The 16,188-nt window shown below is 46.4% G+C and overlaps 1 protein-coding gene and 1 long non-coding RNA gene across 3 annotated transcripts in view; one reads left to right on the top strand and one right to left on the bottom strand.

The window, feature by feature from the left end:
* LGR4 (leucine rich repeat containing G protein-coupled receptor 4) overlaps positions 1 to 16,188 on the top strand; it is a 138,996-nt gene that overhangs the window by 63,470 nt on the left and 59,338 nt on the right. The window lies entirely within an intron of this gene.
* LOC120404685 overlaps positions 13,071 to 16,188 on the bottom strand; it is a 51,770-nt gene continuing 48,652 nt past the window's right edge. The window contains exons 3-4 of the long non-coding RNA XR_005598117.1: positions 14,085 to 14,123; positions 13,071 to 13,154 (exon numbers count right to left, since the gene is read on the bottom strand). This is a non-coding gene — a long non-coding RNA (uncharacterized LOC120404685). The remainder of the gene's footprint in view (positions 13,155 to 14,084; positions 14,124 to 16,188) is intronic.

The following is a 16,188-nucleotide window of genomic DNA, read 5'->3' as shown; positions in this document are numbered from 1 at the left end:
CGGGCGATCCCCTTAAGACTCCTGCCCTAGGTGTCTGGGGGAGGGCCATCAAGCTGACAAGTGTAAAATCTGTAAGGCATTCAAGCCCTGAACAAGAAAAGAGAGGGAAGTCTGACTCAAGCAACTCCTCATGGAGTCCGTATTGTGTCCCTCTCAAGATGTGAGACCAAGCGCCTTGGTGCGCAGTGCTCCCCCAGCGGTACCGGCCATGGCACCGCAGAAGATCCCTTGCCCGCCTTGGGACTGACTATCTCCCGGGCACTGTTCCCGCTCCCCAGTTGCTTGAAAGAAGCAAGCCTTGGGAGGACCCTCTGTTAGGCCCGAAGCGGTCGCTCCGGCCCCAACCGAGCAAGCTTCAGACCAGGCCTCTAATCCTGACAAGACCACTGGGCCCCAGTCTCCTCATGTTAGCCCCGTACAAGGGACCGCACAAGTGGAAGAGGTTACATTGCCTTCTACTTCAGATACCTTCAAGGCCGCCAGAGGGCTCATCGAAATGACAGCACCGGTGTCCCCGATCCAAGCACCAGCTCCAGCCTGAGTCCCGGTACCGGCCAAGGGCAAACCGGCAATGTTCAGGCTGTCAGCCCTCAGACCAGCATCTCCACGCCACTCTGAGTCCCGGCGTCGTTTGGAGTCCCGGCACCGCTCCAGATACCGGTCTGACTCACAGCACTGGTTAGACTTGCAGCGCTGGTCCCGCAGCCCCAACCCTCAGAGCCATTCACGCTCGAGGTCACTGTCAACTGCTGGAACATGGTCCCGCTCGTGGTCCAGGTCACGTTCATCAACCTTGTGGCACCATTCGGACTGACACCGTTTGGCGCGCCGATCCCTGTGCCGGCTGTCGCCACGGCACCGGCCCGCGACTCGGCACCGCTCTCCAGCACGGTACTGCTCTTGAACATGGTGTCGGTCACGGTCACGATCAGCTCTACGACGCCGATCTCCACATGACCCTCATCTGTCAAGGGACTCTGTGCCCCCCTTGCTCCATTCGCGCACTGCTCCTCCTTGGCCATCGCTATCCCAATCCCCTCCCAACAGATCGGGGAGAGCTTCAGGGTTTTCGGACATTCCCCAGTCGGGTCCGGGAAGCCTCGGTCTTGACCCCCACCCCCAGTGCCCAACTGGCAACCCCAGTGGCAATTTTGGACCCCCTGGGCATATCATCAGGCCCAAGGTGCCCCCCCGGTTGCCTGGCCGTCGTCACGCTCAGACACCCGGCCTCCTGAGGCGACCCTCAGCCGCTCCCCTTCCAGAACTGGAGCAACCCGTGGAGTCAGCACCTGTGGTAGGGGCTACCCCAGGCGCCCAGGAAGAGCTACCCACAGCTGACCAAGGAGCCACCTCTGTCCCAATTCTCCCAGTGGAGTCGTTTTCATCCTCCCCTGACAAGGCTGTGGCTGGCACGTCCACATCTGGTCCACCTCCAATGGAGTCCTACAAGAACTCCTTAGGCACATAGCCCTTAATATGAACCTCCAAGGTGAGGAGGTTGTGGAGGAGGAGGATCCTATAGTGGACATTTTAGACCCAGAAGGGCCTTCCAGGGTGGTCCTCTCCATGAATAAAACTATTCAAACCAAGTCCAAAACTAGTGGAAAGAAAATACTTTGTCCCCATCAGGGGATACGAATACCTTTTCATCCACTCTGCCCCATGCTCGCTTGTGGTGGACGCAGTGAACACAAAAGAAAGACAGGGCCAACAAGGGCCAGCTCCCAAATCAAAGGACGCCAAAAGGCTGGACCTTTTCGGAAGAAAAGTTTATTCTACTGGTGGTCTCTCGCTACGGAACCAGCTGGCGATTCTCAGTAGATACAATTTTATCTACTGAGTCTGCGGTCCTTAAGTTCCAAGACCTTCTCCCAGCAGAGGTTCGTACGGAACTGGGGGCCATTGCTGAGGAGGGAAAATTGGTAGCTCGAACCTCCCTTCAGGGTTCCCTCAATGCAGCGGACGCAGTTGCACGCACTCTGGCATCCAGCATCGCCATGTGGCGGAACGCCTGGCTCCAGTCTTCGGGACTTCCGCCTGAGGTGCAGCACACCATCCAAGATCTCCCCTTTGATGATCAGGGCCTGTTTGCAGAGCAAACCGATTCCTGCCTACATACCTTTAAAGGACACAAGAAACACTATTAAATCCTTGGGTATGCATACTCTGGCTAACCAAAGAAAGCCATTTAAACCCCAAACCACCCAGCAACGCCCCTTCCCACCTAGGCCCAGGCAGGAGTTCTCCCGTTGGAGAAGCAGGTAATCTCGATGTAGACAGTCACATTCCCCCCCCTCCGGACAGGGTCAAGGACAATCCAAGCCACCCTCGGGCCCTAAGCGCCCATTTTGAAGGTGCGCTTGAGGACAGACTACCAGCTCACACCCTGGACAATTATCCCTTTCTGAACCGTCTATCCCGTTTCTACCATGCCTAGTCCCATATTACATCGGACCGTTGGGTCCTTCGCAGGGTGTAGATGGGATATTCTGTCCGTTTCTGCTACATCCCATCCTCCCACCCTCCTTCCCCATCCCTCTTCAGGGACCCTTCTCACGAGCAGCTCCTTGCCCAGGAGGTACAATTCCTCCTTGCCCTAGGGGCAGAGGAGGAAGTGCCTCAGGAGCTCAGGGGCAAGGGTTTCTAATCCTGTTATTTCCTTGTCCCCAAGGCAAAGGAACGCCTAAGATACATTCTGGATCTCAGGGAGCTCAACAAGCACATCGTCAACCTGAAGTTCCACATGGTCTCCTTAGCCACTATTATTCCCTCACTGGATTCAGGAGACTGGTATGTCGCCCTTGATATGAAAGACACATACTTTTCACATTTCAATTAGTCCACCTCACAGACGTTTCCTCCATTTCGTTGTGAACAAGATGCACTATCAGTTCACAGCCCTCCCGTTCGGCTTGTGCACAGCCCCTCGCATCTTTACCAAGTGCACGGCGGTCATGGCAGCTTTTCTTCGCCAACACCACATACACATCTTCTATATAGACCGAACAAAGCCCTTCCGTAAAACAGCCCAGTTATTTGTTGCCATCGTGGAGCGGATGAAAGGCACTCCAGTTTCTTCTCAGCGAATATCTTCATGGATCACCGGGTGTATTCGTACTTGCTACAACTTGGCAAACGTCCCTCCGCCTGTGCTCACGGCTCACTCCACGAGAGCTCAGGCATCGTCAACAGCCTTTCTGGCACACGTTCCCCTCCAGGAAATCTGCAGGGCTGCCACATGGGTCTTGGTGCACACCTTCACCTAACTGCAATTGATATGAGCAATCACTCAAAGAAGAAAAAAAGGTCACTTACCTTTCTGTAACTGTTGCTCTTCGAGATGTGTTGCTCATATCTGTTCCATTCCCCCCCCCCCCGCCCCACCATCCCCTCTGTCGGAGTAGCTGGCAAGAAGAAACTGAAGTGGGGTTGGGCTGGCAGGGTCTTATATAGAATGCCATATCGGCGCCACTCCAGGGGGCTCCCCAGCCGGCCCGACGGGTGGCTGCTACGGAAAAAGTTTCCGACTTCCATGCACGCGGCGCGCGCACACACCTAACTGGAATAGATATTGAGCAACACATCTCGAAGAAGAACAGTTACAGAAAGATAAGTAACCATTTTTTCTTCAAAAGGCTTTTCATTTTCAGGATATGTAACTGCAGACAACTTTACAGTGTGAACGCAGAGGCTTAACTTATTCAAAACAGAATGTCTCCTTGACTTTATGACCTTTAGATTGTTTTCATTTCCACCTTTTAAACCTCTGGCTCCTTGTTTACCCTTGATTGGTGTGTAATGTTTAAGTGATAAGGAACCAGTGTGTTGGATCTTATCAGTACATGAGGGCTAGTAGGATAGAGGTAAGTGCCCCAGTAGGGAATAGTTAAATTAAGCAGATTGTCCTGCTGCTTCTCTCTGGGGAGTTTCAGTACCTTGTGTCCATATTTGGCATGGTAATTTATTAATTTTGTTTTGCTGGGTCAAATTAGCATTTGGTCCTGTCTATGTGAAACGTGCTCTAAATCCACTCAACTGTAGTTTGGAGGTGTGTATTCTAAACATTGCTTTAATGCAGAGGTAGACAACCTATGGCACGTGTGCTAAAGGCGGCACATAAGCTGATTTTCAGTGGCACTCTCATTGCCTGGGTCCTGGCCACCAGTCCGGGGGGCTCTGCATTTTAATTTAATTTTAAATGAAGTGTCTTAAACATTTTAAAAACCTTATTTATTTTACATACAACAATAGCTTAGTAATATATTATAGGCTTATAGAAAGAGACCTTTTAAAAACATTAAAATGTTTTGCGTGCCAGTAATACCTTAAATTAGAGTGAATTAATGAAAACTTGGCACACCACTTCTGAAAGGTTGCCAACCCCTGCCTTAATGTATTGGGAGAATGCTCTCTCCACTGCAAAATCCAAAGAGCAAGGGAGGGAACCATTTTGTCCAGCAAGGAGCACTGAAACTTCTTGAAGAGTTAAGAGATGAGGTTGTGGGTGGGGACAAAATGGGGGACCCAGTAAGTGGTGGGAGATATTGCTCCATATAGGTTGAAATTTTGAACTTCCAAGGCATCCCTAAAGGCATTATTTTGCTTCTAGTCTCCTCCTAACCAAATTGCAGGGTGCTATTCCAAAAAACCATTGTGAACCCAACCCAGCCAGGCTGTGAGCAGCTCTGGCCATGTAATATATATTTTGTAGAGGTATACTAAGGCAGGAACAGCTTAAATGTCTTCACCAAGGACACATGTTGTATGTCTACACTGCAGGGTAAGCCCAGGATTAGTGGGACTTGTGTGAGCTGACCCGTGTTAGGGACCCCTGGGTTTGAGTGTCTACATTGTACGTTAGCGCTTTTCTAATCTGTGCTCAAACCTAGGCCGCTGGTGTCCACGCTGGGGTGCACAAACCTGAATCAAAGTAACCATATCCGAGTCCCTAGCATTCCTCCCACTCCCAAAATGTGGCTTCTCTAGCCCTAGGACCATGGTGCACTGGGAAAGCTTTACTGTTGGCTCTGCATGTTACAGGAAGTTTGAAGCAGCTCACATTGCAACAGACTTGCTCGGTTTGCTCTCCATTGCAAACACAGGATTCTCTCCGATCGTGTGCTTGCAGATCAGAGATCAGAAGAGAATGGGTTAACACTGACCTGAGCTGCTGCCATTTGCAAAGGGAAGATGTCAGCTTCTGTTTTCCATAGAATGTATTGCAGGTTGTTGGGATAGAGAGGACTAAGGAAGTTGTCCCATGGAATTGTAGGATATTTCCGGCAGACTCCCAGGGCCCAAGTCAAGTGGAGCTGCGTCTATACTGCAAAACAATAGGGCTCAGGCCCTGGATCCTAGCTTAACTTGAGCTCAGACCCTCCAGCCCTGCAGGGTTCTGGGACTCTGGGTCCAAGTCCTGGGTTAGTGCAGATGAAGTGTAGATGCAGGGGAGGTGGGGGGTTTAGGCTTATACTGTGAAATATAACCAGCTTCATCACTAGTACCAAGTTAGCTAAGGAATACAGAATCTTTTATTGAGCTAGTTTAATTTGGCCTTTATGGATAAAAAATTCAGAGTAAGACTTCTCCAGTTATAAAATATGTAGGAGTTAAGGGAATTGGTTGGTGCATTGAAGCTGTTGGTGAATTATTAGAATAGGACAAGTGAGGCCTTTCTCCATTTTGTAAGAGTCGGGGGAAGGCTGACCTCTTGTTTTGAGATGGGCAAATGGAGCAAGAGATATAAAAGTAACTGTAATTTACTAGGGGAGGGAGAATGAAGAACTGCTTGAATATTTAATTGCCTCTGTGCAATTTACTACACTAAAATGCTCTTGGTCTTGATTAACCATTTTGTTTCTGCTTTAGAATTTTCTGAGCCTTGCATTTAATAGACAATGTTTGTTTGGGGAACAAAAGAACAAATTAAAAGGCACACGGACAGTAGAAAATGAGGTGTGTGGTGGTTTGCCTTACGGTTGCAGTCGGAGTCTCTGCAAAGAAAAAGACTAGTGTTATTTTTTGCTCTTGGCTGTAGCTGAAGACCACCACCTGGCTGAAATTGCACAGCTGCTTGCATTCGTAGTATCTATTTCAGTGTGTAATTTAGATGCTGCTTTTGTTCCTATTTCTTCATCAGCACTAAGCTGCACAGTCTCCTCCCTTTTTGTTTGTTAGTTTGGTTTTACAAATAATAGTGTGCAGAGTTTATATCAAGGCCACCAGGTCTGAGCTCTGCTAGTATGAGAAGAAGCCTGCGCTAGAAGGGGCATCCTTCTTGGCCCCAGGTGGAAGACATGTTTCGTTTGAACTTAAGGAAATGTGACCTCTTAAATGGGGGTTGTTTAGAATAACATTAGCACAGCCTTTTTAAAGTGGTATTGAGCACTGGGATGTTTAAAGTGATAATAAAAAGATGAATAATTCTTCCCCTACTAACATAAAGATATAGGATCCCAGAACTCAGAATGGGATGCCAGAGACAAAGAGCCTGTCAAAATAAGGCCTTGTGTTCACTAGGAAAAAGATGTGTTCTTGATTTGTGTTAGCTAATGCGTAGTAATGTCCTAGTGAAGACAAGGAAGTTTGTAGTGTTGGCAAGTCTAGAAAGACACCTGGGGATAATAGCCCAGGCTTCAGTTTGACCAGCGAGCACATGGTAAATGTATACATTGCCTTATCTAGCGTAGAGTCTTGGAATGTGTCTCGCACATACCTTTAAATTCTATCCAAGCCAAACCCTTGGGCAAAGATTCCCCAATATGATTAACCATGACCAGCTAACTAAGGGCTTATCTACATTACCCGCTGGATCGGTGGGCAGTGATTGATCCAGCGGGGGTCAATTTATTGTGTCTAGTCTAGACACAATAAAACGACCATTGAGCACTCTCCCATCGACCCTGGTACTCCACCAGGGCGAAAGACGCAGGCGGAGTCAACAGGAGAATGTCAGCTGTTGACTTACTGCAGTGAAGATACCGCAGTAAGTAGATCTAAGTACGTAGCTGAAGTTGTGTAACTTAGATCGATCCTCCCCCTCCTTCCCCCCCACTCCCATGTAGACCAGGCCTAAGTTTCTAAACATCACTGGTTTTGTCTACTCTAGGTGGTGTTGAAAAACATGTTGGCTGACCTCTGTTAATTAATCACTTCCTGTCTAAATGAGCCTTAAATGAATGTGTTCTAGCTGAATTCCAACCCCGACAATGCAAGAATAGGATTTTTGTATTCTAGAAACCTCTAACCAAGCTCATAACTTTTATGATTTCCTTTTTTCAAGAGAAAATGCTAGTGAGCTCAGTAAATGGTATTATTTTGGGAGGTTGGGAAAGTCTTTAAAATTCCTTTATGGTTTTTGTTTTGACAAGTTAATTTCAACCTCCAAGTGACTGTGTATTAGGGCCCCAGTATTACCTAACTGGTTATTCTGCAGCAAGGTCTTTTTGAATTCCCTCTTTCAAGATCCTTTCTTATGCTCATCTCTTTTGTATGACTAACTGAAAGTCTTCAGCACACAAATACCTCTTCGGCATTATTTAAAAACAATCTGGCTCAGCTCAGTGTCCTAGAGGTAGCAATATGTGTTTTTAAGCTGAAGACCCCCTTCCAATCCTGGATTTAGTTGGTTTCCTGAGCCAACAGGATAGGGCTGGCCTGAAGCATAAGCTAGATAAGAAACTTCTTGAAGCTTTGTGGTAGCCTCAGCAGCTCATAATCTAATTCTCTACAACTGTGGGGTCCCAAAAACAACTTGTGGTGCAGTCTGCCCCCCTTCGGTTATTGGGGATGGAGTAGGGCACAGCTTGATTTGCGCATATGCACAAAAATATTTAGCTTCTTATAAATCCATGAGCAGTCAGACCCAGCTCTACAAAAGCCATTGATAAGTCAGAGTAGAAATGGCACTCTCTGTATATGGACAGTAGCCACATAGTCCCTGTGCACACCCTCTCTAAGAAAGATTGGCTGGGTCTGAATGCAGCTTTTTAGCCTTTTACAGTAAGCTTGCACACAAAGAAATGATATGGAGCTAAATTCCCCTCCCACTCCACCCTACGTGCCAGACTATATGTAAAATTAAGACCAATATAACAGATAGAGAGAGGATATGTTTATTTTACGCACTAAATCAGTTTCTCTGAGGTATTCTGTATTGGCACATTTTGTCCTCCTAAATCTTTCCCTTACTCCCCACTCAAATTAATGATGTAATCCAGGGATTGGCAACCTTTGGCACGCAGCCCACCAGGGAAAGCCCCTGCAGGCCGGGACGGTTTGTTTACCTGCAGCGTCTGCAGGTTTGGCCGATCGCAGCTCCCACTGGCCGCAGTTCGCTGCTCCAGGCCAATGGGGGCTGCGGGAAGCAGCATGGGCCGAGGGATATCCTGGCTGCCCTTCTCTGATGGGCCGCATGCCAAACATTGCCGATCCCTGATGTAATCAGAGAGGATCCTGATTCAAAACCCTGGATTTGCACCTGGGAGAAGTCCACAGGTCAAATAGTTCAGACCCTTCCTGGAGAACCATGATATGCAACTATGCCCTCACATATGAAGTTCCATAAGATTCATTCTCAATCCCATTTAACCTCTATCTGAAATTGTTTTGGTGGACTTTCAACAGAACAGGGTCAGGTGCCGCAAATACACACATCATACCCACCTCTACATTTTGTCATTCACTATCAGCACCAATTCCCAACTAACGGAGTGCCTGGAAACCATCAGCACACAAATGAAGAATAGTTGACTGAAACCAAACCCAGGGAGGACCGAGGCTATGGCAGTGGGGAGAATCTCCACCCTAATTACCCTTCATCAAGGGCATTTTTTCCTGTCAAGATGGTCCACAACATTGGGGACCCTGTGGGTAGCCAAATAGCTAAGGCTAAAAAAACCCAAACATGCTCTTCCATCTAAAGCTGGCCAGAGAATTACATCCCGATCTATCAGACTCTGTTTTGGCCATGCTGATCCATGTGCCCGTGATCTCTAGGCTTTATTACAGCTAGGAACAAAGATGCGGGTGCTGGAAAAGCTCCAGTTGGTTCAGGATGTAGCAGGCCCACCTGCCGAGCAGTACAGGCAGCTGAGAGTGCCTCACCAGGTGCTGCACTCTCTGCATTGGCTCCTCATGGAACACAGCCTCAAACTCATGAATCTGGCCCTGGGAGTCAGTGTCTTTGGAACTGTTCGCCACAAAACGTTTGAGTGCAGAGAACAGAGCTTTCTCACAACAGCTGGCCCCTCACTGGGGAAATACGTTTCCAGAGCATGTCAGAATGTTCAGAGCAAAATGTGTAAAACTCCCATCTTTGACTTGGCTTTTCCACAATCAGACAAAACACCCTTTGACGCTTTGGGTGGGGAGGGAGGAAAGAATCCTTTTTAAAAAAAACAACAGTTTTTAAATTCAGTTATCATGATGTTGAGTGCAGAATACTTGGTTACTGGTAGTTCTTGCTACGTTAAAGGAAGCATAAGATAGATAAGAGTCTGCAATAAGCCCATGTGCTCAGTAGGGGAGAGTGGGGGTCCAGAGAGAGAGAGAACCCCCTCACCAAGGATAGTCTTCAGACAGACGGGGGCAGAGCAAAGGAAAGTTCATATTTAGACTGCAGTGTAAAAATAGAAAGTGGAAAGAAAATAGAAAAATTAGCCGTTTATTGAAATATGCTCTTTTTCTTCTTGCTTCAAAATCAGTGATGCCTGGGAAGCCCAAAGTGTTTACAGTGCTGTAACTTACCAGTGTAGACTACTAGTCACCTATTTTTAAAAGGCATAACACAATATTTTCTTACATGGGTGTAGTTTCTGTTTTGTGCTGGAGGATAAATGACTGAATTGCTATGACAACTTGCTCTGAACGTTCAGATTACGCAATCTGAACGGACGGTTGTGTACTTTGCCATTTAAAAAGGTAGTAGTTTACATATTTTCTATGGGCTATCCTCTTAAGGAGGTCTGGCCAAAATATAGATGTCACTTGTAAGTAGAATTTGAATGTGCCTTTTTATAGAGTGAAACATTTGCTTCTTCAAAAGCAACATTCCTTTATTTTAAAACAAAACCAAACACAATGGGCCAAAATCTGCTCTTGGATAATTTTTCCACTGAGAGGCTGTAGAATCTCCATCATTAGATATTTTTAAGAACAGATTAGATAAACACCTGTCAGGGATGGTCTAGGCCAGAGGTCAGCAACCTTTCATAAGTGCTGTGCCGAGTCTTCATTTAGTCACTCTAATTTAAGCTTTCGCGTGTCAGTAATACCTTTTTAACATTTTTAGAAGGTCTCTTTCTATACGTCATAATATATAACTAAACTATTGTTGTATGTAAAATAAATAAGGTTTTTGAAATGTTTAAGAAGCTTCATTTAAAATTAAATTAAAATGCAGAACCCCCCGGGCAGCGTGAGTGCCACTGAAAATCAGCATGCATGCCATAGGTTGTCTACCCCTGGTCTAGATAATACTTTGTCCTGTCTTAGTGCAAGGGATTGGACTAGGTCCCTTCCACTCCTACATTTTTATGGTTCTATGATACGAGGACAGAATTTAGCACATTTAATTCTCAAGCTTTTCATTGTATAGTCCATTGAAACGCCATTTTAAATGTCTGAGAACAAGAACGATGAAAGACTTTTTATCTCAGGAATCATTTATTTATAGAAAATATTAATACCAGAAAAAAGGGGTTCAGAACAAAAAGTGGCCCCCTCAAAACTTGATGATTTATACTGTTATGGTTGTGATGCTGGTTATAACTGCATACCCTTTATATCACTCCTTTCTATGCCTTGGTTTACACACACATATCATGAGGGGGCCTTCAGGGAGTTGGCTATGGATCCCTGATTTTCCGCACAACCCTGGTGTGGGATAGAACAGATTAGGAACTGCTTTAATCTGCTTCAGATTACTCAGATTACTGTTCACCAGTTGAAGGAAAGCAGAGGGCAGCACCCTCCAGGCACATCTGCATTTGACAGGAGAATCAAATTCCACTCAAGGCAGATGCTGTCCTAGGGCTGAGGGACATCTGGGGCAGTCTTATTAGCGATGAATGGTGCTGATGCCTAGCCCACTAGTAGGACTGATGTAAAGCAAGTGTTTCTGTGCACCAGGTCCAGCTGGAGACTGCTGTTGTGGGAGCATGAAGCAAAACTCAAGCAGCATGAGGCGGCCTGAGGGATGGGGGGTGAGAAGACAGTAATAGCAATAATTACATGGTGCCAGAGGTAATACCCGAAGAGGGGTACAGGGAGTCAGCAAAAATGGGAGCATAAGATGGGAGTTGGGTGAAGGAACAAAGAAAAGGAGTCCGTAGGGGACTTGTGCTGAATTAAGCTGCAAGAGATCAGGGAGGTTGCTTTGGGTCTTTCTTGCAGAGCTGCTTCACAGTCAGAGCTAATACACCAACATACGTGTTATGGTATCTGTCTGTAAAGCAGCTAGCACAGTCGGGCCCTGATTCCTGACTGGGATCCCTAGGTGTGCTGCCAAAATACAATTAGTGAAAAAAAAGACACATTACCTATTAATCTTAAAACAAATGGGTGTTGCGTTCCTCACCAATATTCTAACTTGCAGCGAGGAATACCAGCTTCCAGTGAGTGATGGCAGGCAGGCAATGCACACTAACTCGTATGCATTTATATAGCAAACCCGTGACAGACATACAAAAGCCAACAAGCTATTACAGAGCAGGGCCGCCCAGAGAATTCCGGGGGCCCCCGCTCAGGGGCGGCTCTAGACCCCAGCGCGCCCTGGGGGGGCGGCATTTGGCTCCGGTTGAGCTCCCGCAGGCATGCCTGCGGCAGGTCGACCGGAGCCCGGGACGAGTGACTGCGGCGGGTGCCGTGGTCCCGCGGCTCCGCTTGACCTGCCGCAGTCATGCCTGCGGGAGGTCCAGCCGAGCCGCGGGACGAGCGCCCCCTCCGCAGTCATGCCTGCGGCAGGTCCACTCGTCCCGGGCTCCGGTGGACCTGCCGCAGTCATGCCTGCGGGAGCTCAACCGGAGCCGCAGGGGCCCCGGAAAACACTCGTGGGGGCCCCTGCGGGACGCGGGGCCTGGGGCAAATTGCCCCTCTTGCCCCCCCCTCTGGGCGGCCCTGTTAGAGACAAGAGACACAGTGAGGGTGGGAAGCATCCCAGAAAACTGCAGAGAGAAAATTACAGCAAACCTTTGTGCATGAAGATTTTCACAGGGAGAGAGGAGGGGACCTAATTCTCTGCTCAAATATCTTGAGGCTCACCACCATCTGGGTTGAAAAACAAGAACAGAAGGCTTCCTTGGGGTTCATGTTGCATCCATTCAAGAATAAGAGAGAAGATTGATGTCTTTAATCAGGATGGGTTAAATGTTATCCCTGACAATTCCATTGACTTTGGTAGAATTACACCAGTGGTTAATGTGTCCCAACAATTCTGTAGCAAAGTTACCAGACTGTCTCATAATTGCGCCATTTAATTTACCAAAAGAGAGCGGACTCAAGACTTTGCAGCCTCCAGAAGTGCTTTGGTTCAGTGTGCTTTGTCTGGCATCACATTCTGGGAAGATGATGGAGGGTATTCCCCAGCCATCGTGAATCCTCTTTTCATAATACAAATAAGGTGCATGTGGACTTGAGGTCACTGGCTATACCATGTAAAATAATGGCTGGTACTGGACTCCTACCAACGATGCATTTTATGACTAACAAAAAATGCGGTGCCATCCTACGAGAGATGTATTCATTTATCTTCCCTACTACTGCCCAAAAATCCAACCCTTTTGGGCAATGGGTCACTTCCTGAATTTGTTCAACTTTACAATAATGAGATACTATGAATGTCTGAATTATTCTGAGGTAACTAGTCAACCAGCAAGCTTAGATAATCATAACAGAGTGGTTCGTGATAGTCTTATAAATGCAAAGATTTTCTCTCCCTCAGTATTTTATTCCTTGGAAGCACTGCCCTATTTATAGCCCCTAGGCACTATGGTAATACAGATAATAATAGGAATGAAAGAGAACCTAACATCATTAAGTAGTTAAATGTAAATGGTTTTATTCTTACAACTCTGAGCTGTACAGTCTAATGCAGTAGTTCCTTTAGTGCAGATTGTAAGTAGCAGTTCCATCGATGTAGCACCCCCATAGGGTACCTATGATGAACACAGAGGAAGTATATTTTTGTCAGTTGATATGTAGGTATCTTTCCACCAGTCACTTGTATGCCATATACCTGCAGGAGCTAGTGGCGTTAGGGCCATGTCTACACTGCAGCAGCACAACTACGGTACTGCAGCTATAGTGCCTGTAGTGTGGGCGCTTCCCATGTCAACAGAAGGGGTTCTTCCATCAATGTAGTTTATCTGAGAGGCAGTAGCCAGGTTGACAGAAGAATTCTTCCATCAACTTAGCCATGTCTACTCCAGGAGTTAGGTCAACCTAGCAGTGGCACTCAGGATGCAACATTTTTCACAACCCTAAGCACATAGCTAGGTCAATCTAATTTTTAAGTGTAGACCAAGCCTCTGTAATCCATATAGTAGTGTTGCTTCCAAAATGGCATGTCTTGAATTGATGGTACAGTACCAGCACATCAGCATTTCTGTGCTCTCAATGCCATTCTTTGAAGTGTTGACGTCTTGCGTCAGTACTCTTGGGAGTGACTTTGATAGCAAGAGATGAGGTTATCAAAATGCCTGGTGTAACCCTGGTACATTCCTTCATCTTCAAAAGTATCTTTAAGGCCTTTGGGAGCAGCCCATGTTGCTAATTAGCTGCATTAAAGAGTAGCCACTATCAACTGAATTCTCTGTAGCAAGCAGTCTGCTTGACTTATTAACAGCTTGACTCACAGGAGCTGTCCTTGTCTGTCCATGCCCTTCTCGTCAGTGGCTGGCCTGGGGACTCTCCTATCCATTTTCTTTTTAATCTTTTTCCCAGGCTTTGGGGGCAGATATTTCCCTGCTGGAGCCTCCAACTTATTCATGCATACAATTTTACTTAAAGTGCCACTTACTTCTGGCCAAGGAGATATTGGCTGGAGTAATTCTTCTGAACAATACAAGACACTACTTAGTTCTCACCTCAGGTTGAGTCCTTGCAATGCTGCTACCCCCTCCTGCCTGAGAAGTAAGAGACAGTGAATTAACTTTGTGTCTTATAACATTCGCGAACACTTACGACTAGACCATTGGGCTAACTCTATACATCTGTGTTCTTAATAGAATCACTAAGTGTGATATTCTGGAGATTTTGCAAGTGTCTAATTCACTGTATTTTGATGTAAGGCAAACAGACCATGGGACGATGTGTTGAACAGGAAATTCTTAGTTATTCTTTCACAGCGATGTTCCTCAGTAAGTGCATGATTACAGACCTTCCTCCATACGTCAAGATACTTAATTTTTCAGCTCAGAAATGAAATAGCCAAACCTGATTTTAAAAAATTGCAGAAAAGGAAAGGTGAAAGCGTATTTAGAGCCAGAAGTGATGACAGCCAGAATAATCTGCAAAATATTTGCAAGGTTGTACGGGGAAGGTAACGTTATTGAGATTTTTAGCAGCTGTACCATTCGCTGCACTGCTGTTCATGGTATAAATATTTGCATTTAATCAAGACCTTTTAATAGCTGATTTCCTTCTGCTTCATCACTCAGCAGCATAACTGTATTTTTCATCAGTCTTTTGCCAAAGAAATTAAGGGCATGCCAAAAAAACAACTCTAGGCTAGATTGTGAATTTTAGTGCAGTCCTATGGAAAGGGCATAAACTGTGCTGCTTCAGGAAGAACCTCACGAACCACTGGACCCTCTGAGAGGCCTGATTCTTCCCAGGGCCCTCTGTTACCAGGATGGAGGAATTTGCTACAGTCCATTTGAGGGTGTAGGACTGGGCCTTCCCCTCCCCTCCCTCCCCATCCCCACCATGGAGCCGGCCCGCATTGTTGCCAAACCTGGTAGAGGGACAATGGAATAATAGTTCTGCCTAGTGCCCATCCAGTCTGTTTCCTGGGATGGGACATCTGATGCACAACCCCTGCATTCCCCCCCACCCTCCGCCTCCAGCACCCACGGCAAAGAGCTAAGTAGCCTTAATGTAATTGCCCTAGTAAAGGACTCCTTACTCCCTTGATTGGCTGTTTTGGGGTTGGTCACAATCTAGCTCTTGAAGACTGTTCTTGATGAACTGGAGAAAAGAGTTTGATTTCTGTATTAAACTATAGATATCTAGGGATCAGTCCTTCAAGGTAAGGAGAACTTCCTGTAAGGTATGGAGTTGTCACTTCCACTGCAGGGAGGAGGCATTCAACACCTTGCAGGACTGGGTAATCATTGTACAGTTTTTACAGCAAAATTTAGCTCTCACCCTTTTTCTTTTAAAGAATTTTCAGGGCTACTAAGCAGTGATGTATTTTTTTTATAATATAGGAGCCCTGCAAACATGACCTGAAGTTGATAATTCTGTTGTGAGAAGAAATTTTTGGAGACTCCCTTGTGTGTGATGTCAGCATATGATAAAGTGCTCATATTCATCACCTAATATTCTTCCAGTAAATTTTACCTCATTGAAAATCTGTGCAACAGTGATGATGCGACTTTATACGTTAGTGTTAAATACGCATACTATATCAAGAGAAAACACGCATAACCCAGCTTTTATGTGCCAGACTTCGTAGCAAGGCACATCTGAAGTACACATATAGTTAGTCAAAAAGCCCATTGGTGGTGCATGTAAAATATTGTTTTTACAACGTAAATATACAAACTTCAAATAAAGGCAGGATTAACTAGTATGCTTCAGCTATTTTTTGGGCCACTTCATAAAGCTAATGTAACTAGCTGATTAGAGCAGGTTTATAATGGTTTTCTACCAACTCCCACTTATGCTGAAGATCCTTTCCCCCCTCCCCCGTCCATCCCCGCAGCCCTGACATACATTCCACCTACCTCAGCCCCACCGACCACAGCCCCCAACATCACCCATTTGCCTCCAACATCCAGGAGCAATGCTCTGGACTGGTCTGGCAGCACTATATCCCTGGTTTTGAGACTTCTCTCCCTTGGTAAAGCTCTGATTTTATAAGACAGGAACAGACAGAGACGCAAATAGATGATAGATGAGCCATGACTATACTACAGAGCCTGTTCTGACATAGCTATGCTGGCATGGCCCTCTAGTGTAGATGCA

This window comes from Mauremys reevesii, linkage group 4 (genome assembly GCF_016161935.1).
Source record: "Mauremys reevesii isolate NIE-2019 linkage group 4, ASM1616193v1, whole genome shotgun sequence".
NCBI classification, from domain to species: Eukaryota; Metazoa; Chordata; order Testudines; family Geoemydidae; genus Mauremys; species Mauremys reevesii.
The sequence above is the reverse complement of the archived record's forward strand: the minus strand, read 5'-3'. Positions and strand labels throughout refer to the sequence as shown.